The sequence below is a fragment of the Strongylocentrotus purpuratus genome, unplaced genomic scaffold (genome assembly GCF_000002235.5).
Source record: "Strongylocentrotus purpuratus isolate Spur 01 unplaced genomic scaffold, Spur_5.0 spur5_scaffold_21, whole genome shotgun sequence".
Classification (NCBI taxonomy): Eukaryota; Metazoa; Echinodermata; class Echinoidea; order Camarodonta; family Strongylocentrotidae; genus Strongylocentrotus; species Strongylocentrotus purpuratus.
The window spans coordinates 18,440,778-18,454,040 of NW_022145607.1; the positions used below are offsets into that span (position 1 = coordinate 18,440,778).

General features: G+C 35.4%; 1 long non-coding RNA gene across 1 annotated transcript; it reads left to right on the plus strand.

The window, feature by feature from the left end:
- The first annotated feature begins 427 nt into the window (after positions 1-427).
- Positions 428-12,364, plus strand: LOC105447514. The gene is made up of 2 exons (XR_974111.2): positions 428-932; positions 10,500-12,364. It is a non-coding gene; the product is annotated as an uncharacterized LOC105447514 (long non-coding RNA).
- Positions 12,365-13,263: the final 899 nt, after the last annotated feature.

The window sequence follows — 13,263 nt, forward strand, 5'->3', positions numbered from 1 at the left end:
TATCAATTATCCACCATGATAGACGTGTCAATAATGAATATTCTGAAATAACTAGTAATAAAGTTAGTAATACGTCATGAAACAAAATTGAGAAGTAGAAACAAAATGTCTAACTGACTGAAATGTTTTAAGCGCACAACCATCACGAAATACTTTCGTGAGTTCTTGATTGACCCGCCTTTTGTATGCATTATTAAAGATAACCATTACAGTGCTATCTTCCTGACGCACACAGTGATTTCTCCACTTGAATTCATCAAGGTGACCATTTCTATTTACTTTCTATTGCTTCCTTTGCTTGTGATCGTTCCTTGTCAATCTATTTGGTAAAGTTATGACGCGCGCTGGCTCCTCCCATTGATTGCACATTTTCTGGCAAAAACACGGCAAAGCCGCTCGCCCACACACGCCTCGACTCCCCGCCAATAGGGATATATATCAGGAGCCGCTCTCGGACATGACGCTAATTTGCATAGATAACGCTCCAATGGTGTCATCATCCACCTGATGAAGATAGTCACTCAAGGTTGACACGTTCCGTGATTGCTTTACTCCTCTCTCCGTCTCATGAATACACACCATCACTCGTTTGTCTCTCCTTCTCTTTTCTCCAGATAAAGCATCGGGTGCTTGTGCTACTAGCATCGTCCATCTTCGCTGAGGGGGAAGAAACCCGTGAAAAACGTCGTCTGCGAAGAGAAACCAGTTTGCAGCAACTCCTTGGGGGAGACTCTTGCAGGGGAAAAAGACAGTTCAGTACGAGAAATTAAAAACTATATATCAAGATGAAAAGCTTAGTTGCTGGTGTTCTTATTGTGATCGTGGCCTTGGCATCGGTGCTCTCATGTTGTCATGCCGAAAGGATGGGTGATGGAAGGGACGAATATTACGATCTTATCGACTGGTTAAGTGCTGTAAAACGAGGATCAAAGGTGAGTAATCATTGTCTACAAATCACAATCATCAAAACCAAAGGATGCTTTTTTGAGAAAAAAATGAAAATTATATTTCTTGATTCAGTGAAATCTATTTTAAGTGTCATACAAAAAATATGCACTGCATTGTTTAATACCAACGTATTAGGGGGTAACAGATGACCTCCGCGAACACCGAGAAAAAGTTTAAAGTTTTTGATTAAATATCAATTACATTCGTTTAATAAACTGGATATAAGATAGTTTCAAAGATACAACACCATTTTTTGTAATATTATTTGAATGATATACGGTTTCTTAAGCGTATCCCTCAGGATATTCAGCGAACCGATCTTTAGTACAAAATATATTTGTCACCAAGGAAAGACATTTTTTTTGCTACCAATGTTTTTGTTTGTTTTTTAAACAAAGGACAGGCATTTATTGCTTGTCCGATAAAATGCCCAGATCTAAACTTAAAAAGCTAATCATAGGCATAGAAACACCAACAAAAAAGGCTTTTGATACCACATCATCTGTCACTAACAAAATCTAAAATCCGCGGAATTCTAGCCTGTAGCAATTTACAATTTCAATCAAGAATAAATATATATTTACAGCATTCAATGAACATCTATTATGATTATTTATCACGGGGAGACATTTTTTGCTTAGCTGGTGTAGTTTATGTTAATGTTCGTTGGAAGAAATTACATGCCTCATTTAAAAGCACACGTAATGTAGAATCGAAAGAGAATTGAACAAATTGAGGTACGATTGCAAAGGAAAGAAAAAGGGGACACAATTTCCTTTTACAGAACAGTACATCTACTATAATTTCACGTCAACTAATAATCGAAAGATGTATTCATATGAGCAATTTCTCGGTTCATTTATTTTTGCGGGTGTATGATTCGCCTAGTGTCGATGTTGTTCTATTCTATAATCAAGGTCTTCAATGCATCCTTTCATTTTAAATTAAACAAATCGAACGATATCTGATTGTATTAAATCCTTACCTGTCTCATACTTTAACAAAAGTTCATGATTCGATAATTGAAAGGATCGATCTCATTTTGGATGATTTTTGATTGATACGGTGAAAACGTTTTTGCAAATTACGTTTACCTAACAGGCAAGTTTAATCATAATTTCAAAAAAGTAAAATCACCGTCATAGCGGTGCTATTCTAAGACTTATCCTTAAATTTATTAGTCAATTTATCAAAATACTACACGGGCAAACGGTGTATCATGAAAATGCATGTAGAAAAAAAAAAGACAAAATTGCCACGTTTGTCTCAAGATCTTCTTTTCTGGGAGAAATAAGTGATTACCTTGCAATTTCTGTTTTTGCGTTTTTGCAGCGTCCTACGCGATTGACGTTTTTTCTTCTTCTCCTTCTTCCATTATACTTCTTCAATTTGTATTAGATTTGTTTTCAGACAAAAAATGAAAGAGTATTATGTTTTATTTTTCGAATACATACTCACAGATCTCATCCAATTATCAAAATGGATTTGCAAGGATTGTTTTTTCCCTGAAAAGAATAAACAAGTAATGATGGCAGGCTATATATTTCTAAATATCAAATTTTGATATTTTTTTACAAAACCTTCATAAATCTTACTGTATATGGAATTCGGGATTTGATTGGAAAAAACATAAAATGAAATTAAATGGTGTACAGAAAAAATATTCTAGGCAGATTATGATTAATGAGACTGTTCGCCGTTTTTGGATTTTTCGCTGAAACGCGGAGGAAAAAAATTAAGAGGCAACATAATTATAAAAGTATGCATAAATTATGTCTACATCATTGATTGAAAGTAAATCGATCAAGTCATCTCTTAGAAATACCGCCTTTATGTGAATGTATGACGTAAAAAAGACATAACGTAAAAAAAGGCATAATCCTTCGAATATGTACACTGTTCCTTTAGTGCATCAAATTAGAATTGATAAAACCCACCATCACAAGCATCATTTAACAACGCCTTTGGTAATTTATCACCTTGACGCTTACTTAAGTATCAAACAAGATTACCGCACAAAAATAAATGACCCATTTTTATGTAACTTAATCTACAACCTCCGTTACTGGATTTTGGCACAATTGTACCGAGCAAGTGCGAACCTTCTTACAAATATTTAACAAACTTAAAACAGCTACCTCTCTCTTGCCACCTGACCTTATTCTTAATGTAGTTCACCTCTACTGACGTACATATAGTAGGTGTAATATTAGAAGAAAAAAATAATGGTAATTTGTTGATAGATTTTGTATATTTTTCAGTATTTTTGACTTGGTTTATAACGCACGTCGATAGCCCCAAGCCAGAGCCAGAAAGTTAACAATGAGCGATTCCGTATCATGTTCACGTACCCTATCGCTCTTTCTTCTCGTACGCCCTTGCCTTCTCTCTCCCTCTCTCTCTCTCTATCTCTTCTCTCACTTCGTTCTTTCTCTCTCTCTTTTCTCTCTTTCTCTCTCTCTCTCTCTCTCTGTCTTTTTAGAGTTCATCCTGGCTTTATAGTTTATTCACAGGTACATGTATTACTTTCATGTACGAAGAGCAAGAGTTCAATCACTTAGAGAGAAACGACACAAAAACTAGAAATCAATGTGGTAATAAAGAAAGAGTATCCATATTACAGATTCTTCAAAAAAATATCTTCAAGTATTAGGTAACTGGATAGAAGGAGACGACTTAATTAATTCATCAAACAGCACGATTTACCATTCTTAAAGTATCTAGTCTATAATACCATGAACATGAATAATTGAATTAATAAATGGTAATGCCTTTCAGTAGGAGAAAGACCTTTTCAAAAACATACCTCTTCTACTTCAGAGCGTGGTTGTAGTGAAAATTGAAACATGAACGTAAACTACGAGAGGATCTACATAAGAGTTTAATTACGTGGTTTACTCCACAGAAATGAACACTTTTTGAATTCAAATCGGCTTTACAATTGTTCTTCTGAACTCACTTCCTTTTTCTCTCTTTCCTAAAGTAGAATTATCTATGATGAAACACAAAACCGACAAAGGAAATTTATATTTGATTGGATTTCATGTAATTTTTGAAAATATTTATATATTTTTATCTTCGCAGTTGTTAAAATTGAATTGACATTCTTTTTTTTTAAATAACTGAGGTCGAAAAAATACATACACATATTTGGTAATTGTATTTTTTTAGAATCAAAAGTAGAATTCTAATTAGTAATCAGATGTTCTGTTGAATTTGATCAATCTTTATTTGCTTTAATGTTTAGTGTTTATAAGGTTTGTGGCTAACATGAATGTTAAGGACTACTAAACAAAAGTGATATTTGTGGTGACTGAAGTGTTTACTATTTTTGAAATTGTAACATATGGTAAAATGCAATATTTTTGAAAAGATACCAAATGGTACTATATTTATTCAATTTATGAAATTGCATGGTGAAAATAAGGGAAAACGGGAAAGATAATGTTGGTGGCGGCAACGGTATGTACTTTATTGAAATAACTATTATAGTTATTGATATTCGCTTTGGATGTTATTAACTTTTATGGTATTGATATCTGTTATGGTATACTTGTTTCTACCAAGTAGAAAAATCGATTGCCAAATATCATTAATATTTACGTGGGAGATCAATAGTAATTCCTTAATATGGAATATTTTCTCCGAATATCTAAGAAATAGTCTTTCTTAACTTCTTCCCCAGATTTATACGCACGTTATTACTTCCAAAAAGTACGAACAAAAGAATGTAATCTAAATTAAGTATATTAATATACTGTAGCACGTTTTGTTAACCAAATTTTACAATGTATCGATGACTACATGTACGTCAGAAAAAAATACTGAACATCTTTCATCAGCATGGTTTAACTCTTTAATGAATTAGTTTGTTGACACAACTAAAAAGCATTTACCTGTGACAGATTCAGTGGCTGTGGTTCAGACATCTCCCTCAGAAGTGTACTTAAAAATTGAAAGTTGTCCGCCAATAACCGGTAAATATCTTTTGGATGTGCTACAAAAAACAATTCCTAATAACGACCTTTTGCTTTCAATTTTAACAAGTTTTACCCCTCTTGGGAAATCAATCTTCTCAATAAATAGGGCTATCATCTGTAGTGTATGATGCATTAGCCAACAAGAGTAGTACATGAATTCTGTAAATTCCAACTCAATCATACCCAATGCACACGCAATGGTTCTGATTAACGAAATACAAATTCTTGTGAGGGTGTTGGCTAAATTTCTACCTCTCAAATGGGTAGCGCCGACCCCGCCCTAGGCATTTTTCAAAACATTCCCTTCATTATATATAGATTATTTATCTTTTCATTTAGATCAAACCGATGTACCTTTTGCATGAAATCACATGATGGAATGTAAATATTTCAGTTCAGTTTGGCCACAAGGTATTTCCTTTCAATTACGAACGATGCCAAATGTCTTGAAATGGTGAAGAAGGGTTTTTCCTTTTCCTCCTCCTCTTTTTAGGTAACAAACGGAAATTGGGGTAAGGACTTGGTCCAGAAAGATATGCATTCGAATGACTTTTTAGATATCGATTGTCCACCTAGAATATGGAATATTTATTGAAAAAAAGAGATAATAATTTCTTTAAGTTACTTCTTCCTCATGGAAAAGCTAGTCAGGAATTTTAAAACACTCAGCAAAATATCAAATGTAAGAGAGAAAGGGTGAAGTAAATCGAGATGCTTTATTCTTGGATATATGAAAAGTTGTACCTTTTACTTTCTCATTACAATAACAAACAAATAGTTAAGAACGGGTGTTCATGTGATTAGAAAAAGATGAGAGATTCATGAAGTATGCACAAAGTAGAACAAGTTTAATTAATTTTGTTTTTGCCAGAGCTACAAGCGTCCTATTTCCTGCCAACTTTTCCATACAGTTAATCGATACTCCCATCCCACTTTCACAGCTCCGCTTCACAGCATCCAAGCGCTAGCAAGACGTAACGTACACACTCTTACACACTCGCACACGCACATATCCACCCATATAGTTCAACGCTCAGATTCCGATCAAACTTCCGCATCCATCTAGGGTATTTATTCGCGATTTTCCTTGTCACCTGCCCTCCTATTCACCACTTGGCTCGCTCTCGACCATGATCATCCATAACATCTGAACAAACGCTATCTCGCTAATGTGCCTCCAAGATCAAGAGGGGTTATCTGCACTACAAGATTAATTGAAAGACAGTTTAGAAAACCAAAACGCTGTATCACATGTCAGCATTCGGATCAAACAGCAGTTGTCTGAGAGTAAATCCCATTTGGCAATTAGTATGAATAGCAAATTATTGTAACTAACTGGGTTATCACCTGCATTAATTAATCTAATTCAGGTGAACCTCCGGATGAAAGTGTAATTAGAAGTAAATGGTTAATCTGTTTTATTGATAAAAAATGTATATGCTTGTAAGAATCGAAAAAAATCACTTACCAAAAGAAATAAAAACAAAACAGAAAAAGGAAGATGAAAAGTCACTCTCAGGAGCCAAAAAAAAAAAAAAAAAAGAGGTTTCTTCGTAACAAGATCCCTTTTTCATTTTCAATCCAGGAAATTTACATATGGAACAAGGAAACATACAATTTGAAATTGAGACTCTTTTCTGCGTGGGCAGTGCTTTATAGTCGATCACTAAAATCAGCTGAAAAGTTCATTTTGAGTAATTGATTTGCATAATTCTGATTAAAACATATAAATGTCTTCGTAAAACTGATGATAATTAAATTCTCTCTTATACAAGATGATCATTTGTAATCCTAATGATTATGATTTATCGGGGCTTTATCATATTGAAGAACATATGCGGAAAAGACTTTTAAGACAACCGTACCCCCGCCCCTTCCTTGGGAAAATTACTTCCTGAGCAACTATCCTTCCCCGAAAAAAACTATCCCCAGTCAACTCTACCTGACAACTGCTCCAGAAAAATACATTTGACATCTACCCCTAACTTAATACCTAGACAGCTATTCCCGGAAAATTATCCCGAGGACTACGACACCCCCCCCCCCCGGAAGACTAGCCATAATTAAACACGATTATCCTCTTTTGAATACTCCCCCTCCGGGAAGGAGTGTGCACTTGGGAATCATTAGCCTAGGGCCTTTAGGGGTACATATTTTTATAGGGGGTGCCAGAGTAACACTCTTGGAGATGTGCAGAATCAGTCGGAAAAGGGGGTATTGGCCGATGACGCTGATGAAACCAAGATCAGACCGATACAAACTGATGCAATATTGCATAATGATCTAGAATGACCAAGAATCGTTCATTGATCATGGATCTTTAAAACCTACCGTTATATCGTTTTCCACGGCATATAATGTAAAGAAACTGTATATACAACAATTAAGGATTATCCTTTGTAACATGGATCAACTAAAAAGAACGTTACGCTTATTGTGATGACAGGTTCTACGGTTGACAGCAATTATTCAAAACGAGACAAAACTAAGAACACAGATGTAGGGTTTAAAATTACCTTCATAGCAAATTTAGGTCCTATTAAAGAGCACTAGAAATGTCATAAATAAGAATAAGAGCAATAACTATGCACTTTGAAGGCATTTGCTGTCTAAAACAAGAACTCAATTATCCCTTAAATGGTGTAGGTACACCTATCAGCATGATCACATTATAGACATTTTAATCTATAAAGGTCACATTTTATATTTTCAGTCAGTAAGTGCCCCGTTCTCGCTCACCGAACGAAGTGCAGATAATTTGAATTAGATTGATTGTCGTTCCCTGTGAATAAGGTTTTCATAGTAAGTGTTGGCCGTGATTAACCTTTATCGATGAGCATATTAATTTCTAATGGATGCTGTGAGTTATACGATAGACGCTTTGTTCATTCAAAAGAAAAAGATGACAATGCTGTATTTTCTGTTGTTCTTTATTTCAATTACTATTATTGATAATGATTTTAATTATAATCGAAAAGTGATACTCTCCGGTAGATTTAAAGACTATGCTTGATAACAAGAGGCATATCTTAAGAGAAACCCCCAAATCAAATATTACATTTAACGCGTGATGCGTTAATTTTTTTTTACCTCTGCTGAAGATGTCAATTTTCTTTTGAACACCAGGACCTAATCAGATCAAACTTAAGATCATCATGTTCCCATTTTCGTTTGATATGAAAGTCGATTAATCCATGTAAAATCTTCAAGATATTCCGTTTCACCTGCTAGTAACTTCTTGGTTTCACCATTGGAAGTTCTCTTCGTAGTGATTTCTCAAGGTTAATGAAAGCTGATCGTTCATGAATTTGTGGCATAGCTTCACCACAATACTGAAAGTTATCTGGAAAATGGACTTACGTTTAAAGACATTCAGAATCCCACGGATATCTTGGCTACCGTATTACCGGAAGATGTGGAAAAGACGAGGCTATTACGTTCCATAATCTTGATATATAGTTAAACGCTACCGACCACATGTAAGAATTTAGTTTTATTTTCATAACCCCAAGTAGATTTCGGATCAGACAGATTATACGCATTGGTGCCCATTCATGTTCATTACCCTACATTATTTAGTCACGTACATAATTATGAGCCAACAAATTGCCAAATACTTGTACTTGGGATTTCCCAAATTATTTTCAGAATGGAAAGTTGGTATTTTGTTACGATTTTGCTCTCAATGCTTTTTTGATTGTTTTCGTCTTTCAATTGTTTCCGTTTGTGACAGGACAGGTCAGATATTGTGTCTCATGTGGAACAAATCAAATCAAAATTGAGATCTTGTTTATGATATTTGTGTTTCATTTGTATCCTTTTTTATTCGTGCACATGGGCCAATGCACCAACGTTTGTTAGTCCAATTTTCCTCCATTTTTACCTGCCACCAAAGAATATCTAATAGCATCAAGATATATTTCACTTGAGATTAGATGTTGGGAGAGGAAATTGGCCTTAACTCTGTGCCATCACCTTGCATCCAGCCCGATTGACTGAAAAATTTGAACTAACATAATGCACAAAATAAATCATTTCATATACCTATCATCATTATAATTATACACGAGTAGTATACCGTTAGTAAATAACAATCTTCACAAAATTCATCTGACAAAGGTTAAAGAAAAAGATCTCAAGTTCACTTTTTTAATCAAGTTTTATTTCCTCAAAGCTGTCACACGCGAATCGTGGGAAAGGGCAGAATGAGAGTCAAGCACACGCAACTTGGAAGGCAAACAATTAGACATATTCTATCTTTGATTTGCAAGTGGTTGACATTTTTAGTGATGAACCTTAAAATCGTGATTTGAGAGGATTCGAACTTCAAAGGGGCACCTTTAGCTTTTGGTGGGTGTGCAATTGTGAATGGAAGTCAGAGAGGGCAGAACGTGACATTTCAGTGTGACATTGAATTCATATTTTATTCGTGCGTTTGCTAGATAAATCTCCTTCCTCTAGATGATATTTCATTCACAAATCAAGAGGACCAGCGATTGACCTTCCCATTAATGACAAGAGAAGAATAGCAGCTCAAAATCATGGTGTATATATAACTTCTACTCTAATAGCGAAAACATAAAGCTTTTCGAGCGACTTCGCAAGCGGGATGGAGAAGGAGAGGGTGTTTACGGGAATGGAGAGATTGGTTTATACAAAAATTAAAGAAAAAGAATAGGGAAAATGGGCACGGACGGATGAAAGACTGGACAAAGAGGAAGTAAATGTGAGAGTTGAAAGACGGAGAGACATAATGGAGAGAGTGAGATAGCGATTAAAGTTTACAGGGGATGAGAACGTATAGGTGAATTTTAAACAAAAGTCAATCACGATACGTTCACGTTATAACAAATAATCAAATAAAGACTAGTCTCTACAAACGTTTACAGACATCAATCTGGTGACCTCTGCCAATCCTGGTATAATTGGACTATTAAAGACCCTTTAGGCGTGTCTGCACTATCTCGAGATTGCCAAATATCCAGCTATTTGAATTATCCCGATCGCAAACTATCCAGCTTATTTGCGTCTTCATTAGACTGAAGTAGCAAATTAGCTGGATAGTTGGTCGGGATAATATCCCAAGATATCTTGGTCTAGTTTGCGGTTTTCCGTGTTTACTCGAGGTCAGTGGTTGCGAGGTCAGCGCTGAGCGGTATAGATCGCATGTGCGAACCGGAAATCGTTGTGCATGATGGGATCGGGATAATTGACTCCGTACTTCGGTCTAATGAAGACGGTCGCAAACTATCCAGCTAGTTCGGAAATAGAAGGATATTTTGCAAACTAGACCGAGATATCTTGGGATATTATCCCGACCAACGATCCAGCTAATTTGCCACTTCGGTCTAATGAAGACGCAAATAGCTGGATAGTTTCGATCGGGATAGTTCAAAATAGCTGGATATTTGGCAATCTCGAGATAGTGCAGACACGCCTTTTGTATCAGGAATATCCCTAGAGTATGGCTTTAAGCTTTCACTGATAAAACTGTGGTAAACTTAAAGAATTCCAATAAATAATAACGAGCGTTATTTCTTCTTTCTTTTTTCCCCTTTTTGTTTTGCTCAGGGTGGACTCGGACGATCTTTCTGTAAAGTGGACCAAGACAACGCACACAACTGTCGCCGTGGTTACAACTGTAACGCCCTCCAGGGTGGAGCATGCAGTAGGGACACCAGGTGGTGCGTCTGTCGCATCCATGATGATATCAGCTGGCTCTTGTAGAGACTCATCTTAGACCTTAATCCCCCACCCGCTCTCTTATTTTACCTACAAGGTACATCAACTACAGGAGGACTCTAAAGGACATTGTCTTTTGACTAGATTTAAGATTTTTATTTATGTTTTTAATACTGAGCTGTTTAGTCTTGACCTCTTCGGGGCTTGTTTGTCAGTGACCAGAATCTATTTACGTTCCGGTACTGAGCTGTTATTTTTGGACTTCTCCTGCACACTTGCTAGATGGTACGTGATCCTGAAAACTCCGAAAGGAACTTCTGTCAAGCGTATGAGTCTGCTTTTCATGGCATCGACATCTTTATGATTGTGAGGCGGCGTGGAATCGACAAATGCATCTCTAAGAAACGACAACTACGAAGAAACTGAAACATTCCTATAACCTGAATACCCAGGACTATTCCGGTAAACCTCCAATCAAAGGTCATTCTCGGATATCAGCTGTGTTAATACTGGTCGTCAATTTTGTAATTACGGTATCATCTAATAGAACTGCAATAGCTTCAGTCTTTAAGAGTAGGTAAAAATGAGTCTCACGTGTATATCTGAACAAGATTTCGTTCTATATTTTGAGTAATTGTAGAAAGGCTACTTCCAGGAGTTAGTACTCATAAACAAAGACATTTGGAAGTAATGAATCAAAAGAGAGGAAGATAACAAGATGAAATGTAGAATTTAATTGCAAAATTAAGAACTGGGATTTAAATAAATACACCAAACTCATATAGAGATAATTTCAAGCGCATTGTTACTCTATGTCCCTTCTATTATTAGTAATGCAAACAAAAATGCTGAAATGGTAACAGTCATACTTTAATCTATAAAGGAGACAAAAATATAGATAACTGCAACGTAGTTTTACGATCTTAGTCGAGAATGCCAACCAAGAAAAGTCTACGTGGAAGATTTGTGAAGTCCGCAGTAGTTTATATATGAATTGAATTACCACTATTGTCAAGAGAAAATTTCTACATGCACTCAAAGTGATTCTCAGTGTTTTGAAAGGAAATATTTTTCAATAGAAATTGTATCCATTCGTGGTAAAAAAAAATCTACGTCATTATAATCCAATATTTCTGATAACGACATTTATGAATGCAACTTTCACTTTTTAGGAGACTGTCATTTTCAGCATAAAACTGGCCACTCTACTCTTGCCAAAGGAGTAATTTCTTATTTCACAACAAAGTTTCCGTGTGCATACAATGGTAGAAAGATGACGCAAGGTGAAATAAATATTGCGACAAAACAGTAATAGTAATTGAAAGTCAGAAATTGTGAAGTGGACAAAACCCTATTCTACACAAGAAAATCCAGAATAGAATTTCGTGAATCATTTGTTTTTTTAGTTGACTCTTTGCTTTTAAACCTTGATGAAAACTGCATATCGTTTTCGAACAAGCGTCTAGTCATTACAATAAGCATGATAACAAATGTTTTGCAGATGTTTATGGTGGTCGAAAAACAAATATAATTCCTTTTGTGAGTAAAGTAATTTCAATGTTTCAAGTTTAACTAGCTTCGTTGTTTACTTTTATCAACCCGTGGACTTTCATAGCTCCTTGTTCTTGGCTTTGACTATTTACTTTACTTCTAAATAACACTCCACTCAAAATAATTCCAATCAAATAAAAATGTTATTATATGTCATTATTGGCCCATGATCAGTTTTGGTATAGTTACTCTTGTACGTAAAATACCCTGATAAATATTTTTTCTCTTTTTCAGAAAAGTTATTGAGCAAGTTGGTTTATTGCAAATAAAGTATCTTTTGAATTTATATTTTGTTTGTGTAAACTTTGTTTTTGTTACCCTCTTTATACCATGCTATTGGCGGTTATGAGTTTTAGATCATTTATATTCAAAATCCAAAATGCACGCTTATAAAGAAGGAATTTCAATTCATTCAAAGTCTGCCCTCAGCACATGAGTATGTTATTTAAAGCTATATTCTGTGATTTGTTTTTACTACAAGTCACCTCTTTTAAAAACAATATCAGCAACAAGTTAAAGTTATATTCAAACTCCATTTATGCTCGTAGGAGAAATGTTCCAATTCGACATTTTCTAGCGATTTCTAGTGATTTTTAGTTATTTGTCATACCATGAGTGAAATGCCCATGGAAGGACAATTCCATCCAAATGTAAAGGCTCGAAGTGGCGCCCCACACACACGATAATTAGGGTGAATTGTTAAGAGAGAGAGAGAGAGGGGGGGGGGAAGATAGAGAGAGAGAGGGGAAGACAGAGAAAGAGAGAGAGAGAGATAGAACAAGAGAGTAAGGAAGAAAGAGAGAGAGAGATGTGAAAGGAGAGAGAGAGACGAAGAGCAAGAACGTATCCTGTGGAAAAGGGCAAACATGAAATTACACCTACTTCAAGTATACCATTAAATACATTGTGGTACTAAGTCAATTGTAAACGTATTTCATATCACAATAAAAGATCATCATTTATCCAACTCTATACTGGTTAACGGGGCGTAAGTAAGAAAACCCTTTATACACGACAAGCGGAGTAAAGTAATTGTGTTTTCTTTCTTTTTCTTTTTTGTAATTCTTGAGATACTATTTAATACTCTAATCCAGGAATCGGG